Source organism: Spermophilus citellus, assembly GCF_964194105.1.
Source record: "Spermophilus citellus genome assembly, chromosome: 9".
In the NCBI taxonomy this organism is placed as follows: Eukaryota; Metazoa; Chordata; class Mammalia; order Rodentia; family Sciuridae; genus Spermophilus; species Spermophilus citellus.
This window is the reverse complement of record NC_138191.1, coordinates 89,100,208-89,110,582: the sequence shown is the minus strand read 5'-3', so window position 1 is coordinate 89,110,582 and position 10,375 is coordinate 89,100,208.

Genomic DNA, 10,375 nt, shown 5'->3' with positions numbered 1-10,375 from the left:
AAAGTGTATTTTCACATATTATATATACATGGAGTATAGCTTATTCTAATTATGATCCCATACTTGAGATTGTACGCGATATGGGTCACATTTGTCATGCATTCATACATAAGTATAGGAAAGTGATGTCTGATTCATTCTTCTGTCTTTCCTATTCCCATTCCCCTCCCTTCCCTTCATTCTACTTTGTCTAATCCACTGAACTTCCATTCTCCCTTCCATCCTTGTTTTAAGTTAGCATCCACATATCAAAGACAACATCTGACCTTTGGGTCTCTGAGATTGGCTTATTCCACTTAACATGATAGTGTCCAGATTCATCCATTTACTGGCAAAGTCATAAAGTCATCTTTTTATGGCTGAGTAGTATCCCATTGTGTATATATATATATATATACACCACTTTTTCTTTATCCATTCATCTGTTTAAGGATATGTAGGTTAATTTCCATAGCTTAGGTATTGTGAATTGAGCTGCTATAAACATTGATGTGGCTGTGTCACTGTAGTGTGCTGATTTTAAGTCCTTTGTGTATAAACCATGGAATGGGATATCTGGGTCAAATGGTGGTTCCATTCCAAGTTTTCTTAGAAATCTCCATACTACTTTCCACAGAGGTTTCACCAATTTGCAGTTCTACCAGCAATGTATGAGTATACATTATCTCCCAGATCCTTGCCAACATTTATTGTGACTTGTATTCTTGATAATTGCCATTCTGACTGATAATTGCCAGTGTAGTTTCTTTTTGCATTTCTCTAATTGCTAGAGGTGGAATATTTGGTTTCTTTAAAGAGACCCAGACAGCCAGGGAATGAGTCAGTGAGCTACTAACTCATGTCTCATTCTAAAGCTGAGCATATTCCAAACACTTTTACCATTAGCATTTTGAGAAAGAAAGAAAGAAAGAAAGAAAGAAAGAAAGAAAGAAAGAAAGAAAGAAAGAAAGAAAGAAAGAAAGAAAGAAAGAAGAAAGAAAGAAAGAAAGAAAAAAGCCCCATTGGCAGTCTACCTTGATCATGATGATCATGACCCACAGGCATCTAGCCAGTGAGGATGCTCTATGGAGGCCTAGTTCTTTAAGGAAGTTACCACCTCTGTCATTCCTCCTCTCTCCAAAGTCATCAGTTTCCAGTCTGGTGGACAGAATTGACAGATAGCCAGGACATACAGGAAATGTTGTTGATCAGTCCCAGGAATGATAAGGATGCTCATTTCCCAAGCTTCAGCTTGGATCAGAGCATCATTATAGAATTCTGCTTGTGAGTGAGCATTCTGCCTGGCACACTTCCACAGTCCTTGAAATAACCAGATCTCAAATACCCATCGCTGAGTACAATGTCACACACTTGTAATTCCAGCAACTTTGACAGCTGAGGCAAGAGGATCTCAAGTTCAAGGCCAGCCTCAGCAATTTCATGAGGCTCTAAGGACTTAGCAAGACCCTGTCTCAAAATAAAACATAAAAAAAGACTGGGGATGTGGCTCAGTGGTTAAGTGACCTTGAGTTCAATTACTGGTAAAAAAAAAAAAAAAAAGGAAAAAAGACAATGAAAAGAAAACATCCTTAGGGCCTGTTGCAGTGGTGCATACCTGTAATCCCACCAGCTTGGGAAACTGAGGCATGAAGATTGTGAGTTCACAGCCAGCCTCAGCAAAGGCTGAGGCCTAAGCAACTCAAGGAGACTCTGTTTCTAAATAAAATAAAAAAAGGGCTGGGGATGCGGACCAGTGGTTGAGTGCCCCTGAGTTCAATCCCTGGTACCCAAAAAAGGAAAAATAAAGAAAATGTCCCTGTCTTTCTTCCCTCTCCACCAACCTGTGTGAGTGACATTGTTTTGGGCATATAAATCATGTAGTGGTTCCCAGGAACAGTCCTGTGGGTCAAGATGATAAGAGTAATTTCTGCCAAGAGCCAAAAGGGCCCTACAACAAAGATAGTAGCCAGGGAGTCAGGACATTAGGGTCTACTAGGACACATGGGCCCACTAACTCACTGGGTACCTTTATCTCTGGTAAGAACAACACTTGAAAGTCACCTCGGTGTTTTCCTCCCTTTTTTTTTTTTTTAATTTGTAAAATACCAGATGATCTCCAGCTTCATATTATTATTATCATCATTATTATTATTACCAGGGATTTAACTGAGGGGCACTCACCCCTGAGCCACATCCCCAGCCCTTTTTTGTATTTTATTTAGAGAGAGGGTCTCACCCAGTTGCTTAGGGCTTAGCTAAATTGCTGAAACTGGCTTTGAACTCATATCCTCCTGTCTCAGCCTCCTGAGCTGCTGGGATTACAGGCATATGCCAGGCATCCAGCCTCCAGCTTCATTTTAATGCTCTCTGAGCCCATGAGCTCCAATGTCAGGAACCCTATGCTCTTCTCAAGCAGCCTGTCTGTTACCCCAACCAACTCTGATAAATGTGTAAAGTGACCCAAAATCAGTGTTCTGAACTTTTCATAGAGTGATTAGGTAGAAGTTGTTTGAGATTCACACCAAGAGAGATCTTGTGAACAGTAAAGGTATTCAAGGCAATCAGAGCCTTGGGGTCTGGAATCCTCTTCTTGAGAACACAGGGCAGGGGACTGGTCTTACCTAGCAGGGCTTTGAATTGGACAGGGTTCTGCATAGAACATTGGGGAGCCCTTCAAAGGTCACTTGCCCTTTTGACCACACAGGAATGAATAGGGTACATTCAACTCCCCTGTCTCCCTTTTTTTAAAAAAAAGATATTCATTTTTTAGTTGTAGTTGGACACAATACCTTTGTTTTATTTATTTGTTTATTTTTATGTGGTGCTAAGGATCAAATCCAGGGACTCACACATGCTAGGCCAGCACTCTACCACTGAGTCACAACCCCAGCCCTTTCCTGTCCCTTTGGAGTGAACATAGATGATGCCATAACTGTCAAGAACTGTGAAGTATCTGAGATTTTATCCTTCTTTTTTTTTTTTATACCAGAGATTGAACACAGGGATGCTTAACCACTAAGCCACATCCCAGCCCTTTCTTTTTCTTTTTCTTTTTTTTAGTTGTACATAGACACAGTACCTTTATTTTATTTATTTGTGTGATGCTGAGGATCAAACCCAGTGCCCCACATGTGCAAGGCAAGTGCTCTACTACTGAGCCACAACCCGAGCCCCTCCCCATTCCTTCCTTATATTTTATTTTGAGACAGGATCTTGTGAAGTTGCTGAGGCTGACCTCATATTTGAGATGCTCCTGTCTCATCCTTTTATCTCTTATATTGGGCAATGTCTTAGAAGAAGATACCACCTCTATCTTCCAGGACTGTTTGCTATACAAACACCCTTAAAAACATCATATAAACTGGGTGTGTGATAGTAGGAGCAAATGTGACTCCATTTTGTTTTATGACTTCATCCTGTAAAACAACCATGCCAAGTAGAAGAGTCATGACTGGAGCAAGATGTTCTTTTCCTTTTGCTATAGAAACCTTTAAGAACACAGAACTACCTAATGGGGTATTGTTTCTGTAACTAGGGTAACGGGGCTCTGTTTCTGTAACTGGGGTGACTGGGCTAACTATGATTGGTTAAGCTTCCCTCCACTTGACTTCACTGTCTCGCTTCTGTAACCTGGCTTGCTTGAATTGGCTAGACCCCCTGATCATCCCTTTTGTGGTTTTCAGGCTTATAAGGAGTGCCCTTACAATTGTTTGGGGCTAATCAGGGGAACAGCTTTATGTTCTGGTCAGCCGCCACTGGTGTGCTTCAATAAAAGCTTAATTTGATAATACGTGAATGGTCTGGAAGTCAGTTTATGAAACCCTGGGACAAAGGTTAACTATAACAGGTGCACATGCCTGTCATCCCAGGAACTCAGGAGACTGAGTGAGGCTGGGGGATGACAATCTGAGGCCAGCCTGGATAACTTGGTGAGAGGCTCAAAGTAAAATAAGGAAAAGGATTGGGGATGCAGCTCAGTGGCAGAATGCTCCTGGGCTCATGGGTTCAATACTAGTAACATAAAAAAAAAAAGAAAAGAAAAAGAGAGAATAAACAGATAGTATCTGAAACTACAAATGGAGAAAGGCAAGAAACCCCATGCAAAACTGACTCAGCTCCACTGTTCCACACTCCCCCAATGCAACTGCAGTGACCTAACCTGATGGCAAAGCCACTTTGGACACTTCATCCATCCAATAGCCATCTTCCTGATAGCCACACACAGATATTTGTAGATCACTTTCTGGTTTACAAAGTATTTTCACTCACCTACAACTCCTATTTCACAAGACTCCCTATAGCTATTTTCATTTTCAATAATATTTTCCCATAAATGTGAATTTTTCTCTAACCTGGCCTCTTCCAAGAAGGATGCTCAGCAGTGATCAAGGCCAAACTATTCTTTTTCCAGAGGAAACACCTGTGCTCTAGGAGAGAAAGGGAGTTGCCCCAGCTCCCACAACAAGGGATGGGAATTCATAGCTGCAGCTGTCCTCTGCAGCTACTATGGGACCTCTAAATATGAGGACAGGTGGAGAGGACAGATAAAATGGAATGGAGTTGGGAGTCTCCTAGGAATAAGCTACTTTTTTTTGTCTTTTTATCTCCAGGGTCAGTGCAGAGCCTGATGACCAGTAAGACTCTGTAAATGACCACTGAATTAAACTGCATTGAGCTAGGCCAGAGAAACAGTGAGGGAAGAAGGGATCCTGCATCAAGCAGAGGGGCAGATGGGAGGACAAGCTGCAAATGCCATTTGGTTAACTGACAGTTGGGGAGAGGGGTCTGGATGGAAACTCATGTTTGGGTTCATCCAGTGAACAACCATTACCTTGGGGCTGAGTAAAACACACCAAAAATGCACACAGGCTTCTCTGGAAAGATGTGGCTGGATTTCAGAGAAGTGGGGGACCAGGACATCTAGTAATGCACACAATGACCTGGGCAATTACCATACACCATCTCCAACCTGCATGAAGACCCTGACAGGTAACACATTCTCAGGGCTTTCTAAGGACCCTGTTATCATCACAAGTCCACCAGACCAAGAATGCTTGTCATTCCTGTCTTCCCTGATCAGGGAGAGATATGGAGGGTATCTTGCACACATTCATGAGGTTCCTAAGTGGCAGAGCCTGGATTTTTCTGATTCCAAGCTCCCTTTCTTTTTTCAAAGACCCAGGGTGCTGAACAGGGCAGCAGAATGCACAGGGACTGCAGATTGGATTTGTAATCAGCCAGCACAGCAGCAAACACATCCTCAGCACGTTTTAGACATGGCGTTCAGAGCCACAAGAAATCTGAAAGGAAGGAAAACACAGTCTTTGCCTTATTCTTGCCACCTTACAAAGCCCAGAATCCCATCAGAGAGAAAGTGCTGACCTGCCTGGAACTCAGGAGAACCACAGGGACAAAATATACTAAATCCGTATAAGAGGACTATAAGAAAATATCGACATGTAAATAGTGTATACAAGGGAGATGGGTATGGGAAAGAGTAGAATGAATCAGACATAAGTTTCCTACATTCACATATAAATACACAACCAGTGTAACTCCACGTCATGTACAATCAAAGAATGGGAAGTTATACACCGTATATGTATAATATGTCAAAATAAGCTCTACTATCATGAGAAACTAAAAAGAACCAATTAAATATTTTAAATAGTATATACAAGAAAATCTATGAGAAATAAAAAATTGTCAGTTTTTAATCAGAAGAATTACCACCACACGTTACTCTATTTACATCCTTTATCTTATGTGATTCCCACAAAAGTCCTGTGAGATACACATAGAAAGGCCATTCATTGGTAAACAAAGTTAGGATTCAGGGAAGGCAGCGAGGCAGCCAGGGTTCCATGTTGGTGGGTGGCAGAGCTGGAGATGGGACTCACTTTCTGATTCTCTTGCTTTGTCCACCCGTGATCACAGGGATGTCAATGACTACGGATTAGAAAAACCACAGGGACATGAGTGCTTATTGAAACAAAGGCTTCTGGGTATCATTAATCTAAAAAGACCAGAGGCGTGGAGCAGACCAAGGCTTCCTGGGGAAGGCTGGGCCAGGGTGGTGATAGGAATGCAGGCCGCTGAAGCACTCAACCTTCATGTCCCCCATGGCTCAACATGTATCAGTGCTGGGTGCTAGGTACTGTGGAGACAGAGACAAAGATGACAGTCCCTGCCAACAACTGTATAGTCCTTAAGAACAGGAGAGATTGACAAGCTGTGATGCCCAGTGTGATGAGTCCCACCTGGGTGGTGGTGGTGGGTTGGAAAACCTTTAGAGCAGATGGAGTACCTGACTAGCACCCTGGGGAAGTAGAATTCTGCCAGACAGAGAAGGAAAACCACATTGGAAGGAATGGTCATTTTCTTGAGGAGTTCCTATTGAGCACCCCAGCACCTGCAACAGCCTCACCATATCCCCACTGCCATGTGTGCAGGGAGGCCAGACCACCCTGATGCTGGAGGTCAGTCATGGCCGGGAGGACATGGTCCTAGTGCTACTGAGCTGCTAGGCAGATGTCAACCTGCAGGACCACGATGGATTGTGGGGTCTCATGCTGGCTTGTCACCATGGCAATGCTGGCCTGGAGTGCCTGCTCCTGGGCCACCTGGCCTGCGACAGCAGCCTGACTGATAAGGTGAGACTTATGGGCAGTTAACAAATAGGTTAGTGTTTAACTTCTGGTCCTGAAAAGTGCCTCGAAGGCCAGCAGAATCCAGGGAACCATACGGTGGTAGCAAAAAAAAAAAAAAAAAAATCAACCTTACAAGGCTGTTGTAGATTTAATGAGGCAATACAGTGCTTGGAGCCTGACGGCTGGGAAACCCACAGCTCTGGACAACTGGATGAAGGAGCAAACTTTACAGAGTCATCTCTAGTTGTGAAACTGGAAATACCTCTCTGATATTGATCCACACTGCAAACTGGCCCATTCCACTGAGCCAGCCTGTGAAGTAGCCCTGCTAGACCCAGGCTTCTTAAATAATGATCTCAGTAAGGTGAGGACGTTGATGATGAAAATGACGATGACGATGACGATGATGATGATGATGATGATGATGATGATAACAACTAACCTGTGATAAAATCATTTAAACCCCACGATGACCTTCTGAGTTTGATATAGCTGCCACCATTTTGCTAGAGGAAACTGAGGTCCTAAATAGTAAGGTTCATGGGGTAAAGTACCCAAGATCACACAGCTGGTGGAACCCACCTCCCTTGAACTCCTGAGCCCAACATCCAGCTCTCCCATCATCCTCGTTGTTGTCCCACAGAAGCAGCATATCTCTAGGTCTCAGGTGAATCTTTGCATCTTTCAGAGAGCCTACTGCATATCAGCAAATGAATCATCAATTGAATAAGTGAACCCCAAACTTTAGAGACCACTCATCAGAAGCTACAGGAGGCACAGTTTCTGGAGTGCTCATGGGAACTAAACCTTTCCCACGCATCATTGCTCATCCTCTTCATGGTCCAGTGAGGCAGGCACAGTGGTCCTCACATTTGCTGATAGGGAAACAGGCCTAGAAATGTTCCCTCACATGCTCAAGCTACAGGGAGCCCATCCTTAGAGCAGAGATCCCAGCTCCGGCCTGACTCCGGCATCCATTACCCTGGCATTCCAATCCCAGGGCTCAAGCAGACATCTTAGGCTTTCTTAACATCCTCAATTGAAGGGGAACAAATGCCTGGAGAGGGGAGCCCTGCCCAGGGATAGCACCTTTCCCTGGTCACATCTGAACTACCCAAGATTGATCCTTCAGCTTTCAAGCCGAGTCCCCTGCATCACACCAGAGAGCAGGCTCCCTGTCCAGTGTCCCCATGTCCTGCAAACCACAGCTGTGCCCCAAAGTCATTTCTGAAATAATTAGAAAACACAGACCCTCTTGAAATTCACACAGGAACAGGGTGGGCTGCTGAAGATACAAGCCCCTTTCCCAAATATCATGAGGTCAGAAGGTCTGGGTTCCCAAGCTCCCTACCAGGGTGCCCTGCGGATGAAGGAGGCAGCCTTAACCTAAAACAGGGCTGTACATCAAAGGCCCAGAGCCCTCTCAGAAGTGACCACCACTACTGCCCAGAAGAGGGCTGAGAGGGGAGGGCTGTGGGACCGGCAGGGTGTGAGTTTTGGTAGTTCCTGGTTAACCCACATAATCAAAGAGGGAATGTGAGAGTTCTCCTGGGCCCCTTAACCTCTGTCACAGGTAAGAGAGATAAGTGGCCACTTTCTAGAGGTAGAAGAGCCATGGGGTGGGGATGGGGGTGGGTATCTTTTGCTCTTTGGACACCTCAAGAGTGATTGTTAAAAGCACTGACTTTAAAACTCAAAGCCCAGGAGTTTGAATCTGGGTCCAGTGACTGTGCCTTGGGAAGGTCACCTACCCCCTCTGAGCCTCTGTGATGCTCATCTGTAAAGTGGGTATAGCAGTATACTATGCCTAAGGCTGTAGTGACTACAACCATATACTGGACTTCTATGACGTATATAGTTGATGGTCATTGTGATGATTATGACTAATTGAATAGTGACACGAAAACCAAACAGCTGGCACATCAGTGAGTGAGAACCTCAGCATTGACAGGCAGTATCCAGAGGGAATAGGGAGGGTGAAGGTTTGGAGTGGGGCAGGGGGTGTCACTCAGTGGAGGGAGACAGGCCTCTGAAGGAGAAGCCAGCTGGCTGCCATACTTTGTTTAGTACAGTGGTTCTCAGGTGGGGGTCATCTTGCCCCTCGGGGATATTTGACAATGTCTGAAGCCATCTGTATGTGTCACCAGGGGCGCAGGAGTGTTCCTGGCATCTGGTGGGCAGAGGCCCGGGGTGCTCTAAACATTGACGGTGCCCAGGGACAGCAGTGAAGTAAGAGTTATCTGGCCCCAAATGTCAATAGTGCCGCTGGTGAGAACCTGGGTTGGGTGTGTACTGAAATCCAAGTGAGTTTAGACAGCCAACCCCCTCCAAGTGCTGGGTGGGGAGGTGCCAGGGCAGCTCTGAGGGCCAGGTCTGCTGCAGGGCAGGGCAGGGTAAGGCTCTAACCTGGAAGGAGGGACATTAATGTTAGGTAGAACATGGAGGCAGGTATCTGCTTTAGCAGAGGTGGGTCAGGGTAGGAAAGCCAGACAGTGTGAGCAGCATGAAGATGGGTTCTAGACCCCACCTGGGGCCAGTCACATGGCTTAGGCTTCCCTCAGGATTCACACCCAAATTCACACCCAGGGTGACTTGGATGAGCACAGTGTCTCCATTAACAGAGTGAGACATTCCAGCGGAAGGCACCTGGTGGGTACTGAGGCTTGTGCCTGCTGCTCTGCATTTACAGGAGAGGGCAGCCCTTCTGCTCCTGGAGTCTTTCCTGTGGGGGCTCCAAGGCCCAGCATCACTCATCAACAGTAAACATTTGCTCTCAACCCAGAATTCCCATCAGAGGCACAGGGCATGTTCCCTGGGCTACTTGACATAGACCCCTCCACCCCAGGCATGCCCCCTATCCCCCTCTCTCGCTGGATCTGGAGGCAGATAGGGTACGATTTATTTCTCGTTTCTTCCTCCTCTGTAGGCTGGCCACACCGCTCTGTCCATCGTTCTGCAATCACCGTCCCATGTGGAAATTGCAGGCCTTCTGCGCGCCTACACGGAGCGGGGCAGGTCCCTGGGGCTGTAGAGGCCGCAGAGGAACCAGCAGCCAGGAAGAAAAAGGCTCCTTCTCTGCACTCCTCCTTCACCCTTGGAGAGGACAGGGTTAAAACCAGAGGGTTGCCCCTCAAGAGAAGAAACTCTGTCAAATATACACATACATTCCTGTTGTGTAATTCTGCTCATTAGGATGCTTTGTAGTTTACGCCTAAGGCCAAGCCCCAGAACAACATGGGTTTCAGAGTGGGGTGCAAGGTGCAGAGTATGAGTGCATTAGCTTTGACCCAAATCCCAAACATCTTCAGCCTTGAATTCCTTGTGACTCTGCCTTGGCAACACCGTGTGGCAGGCAGGCAGGAGCACATTCGCACATTAGAAAAGCAATACTTTTTACAAGGAGTTTTAAAATGCACTGTCATTTTGTTTTTAACCAAATATATACATATATGTCTCATTGAATATGCATGTCTAGAGAGGATGGCAAGGAATTGAATCATTCTCAAGAGGACCTTCGGGAAATCACCATGAAGTCAGGTGAAAACGAGCAAGTCCCATTTGGGGCTTGACAGAGGAATCTTGAATTCAGACAAGGTGGGAAGAAGCATATTGGCATCATTGCCAACTATAACACTCTTGACCATTTCTGAGTCATCAAGTGGCTCCAATCTGCCCCTAGAAATGGAATTAATCAGGAAGTCCAAGTCAATGATGTGCATCATAGAGTGGCAGGGTCCAGTTCTATC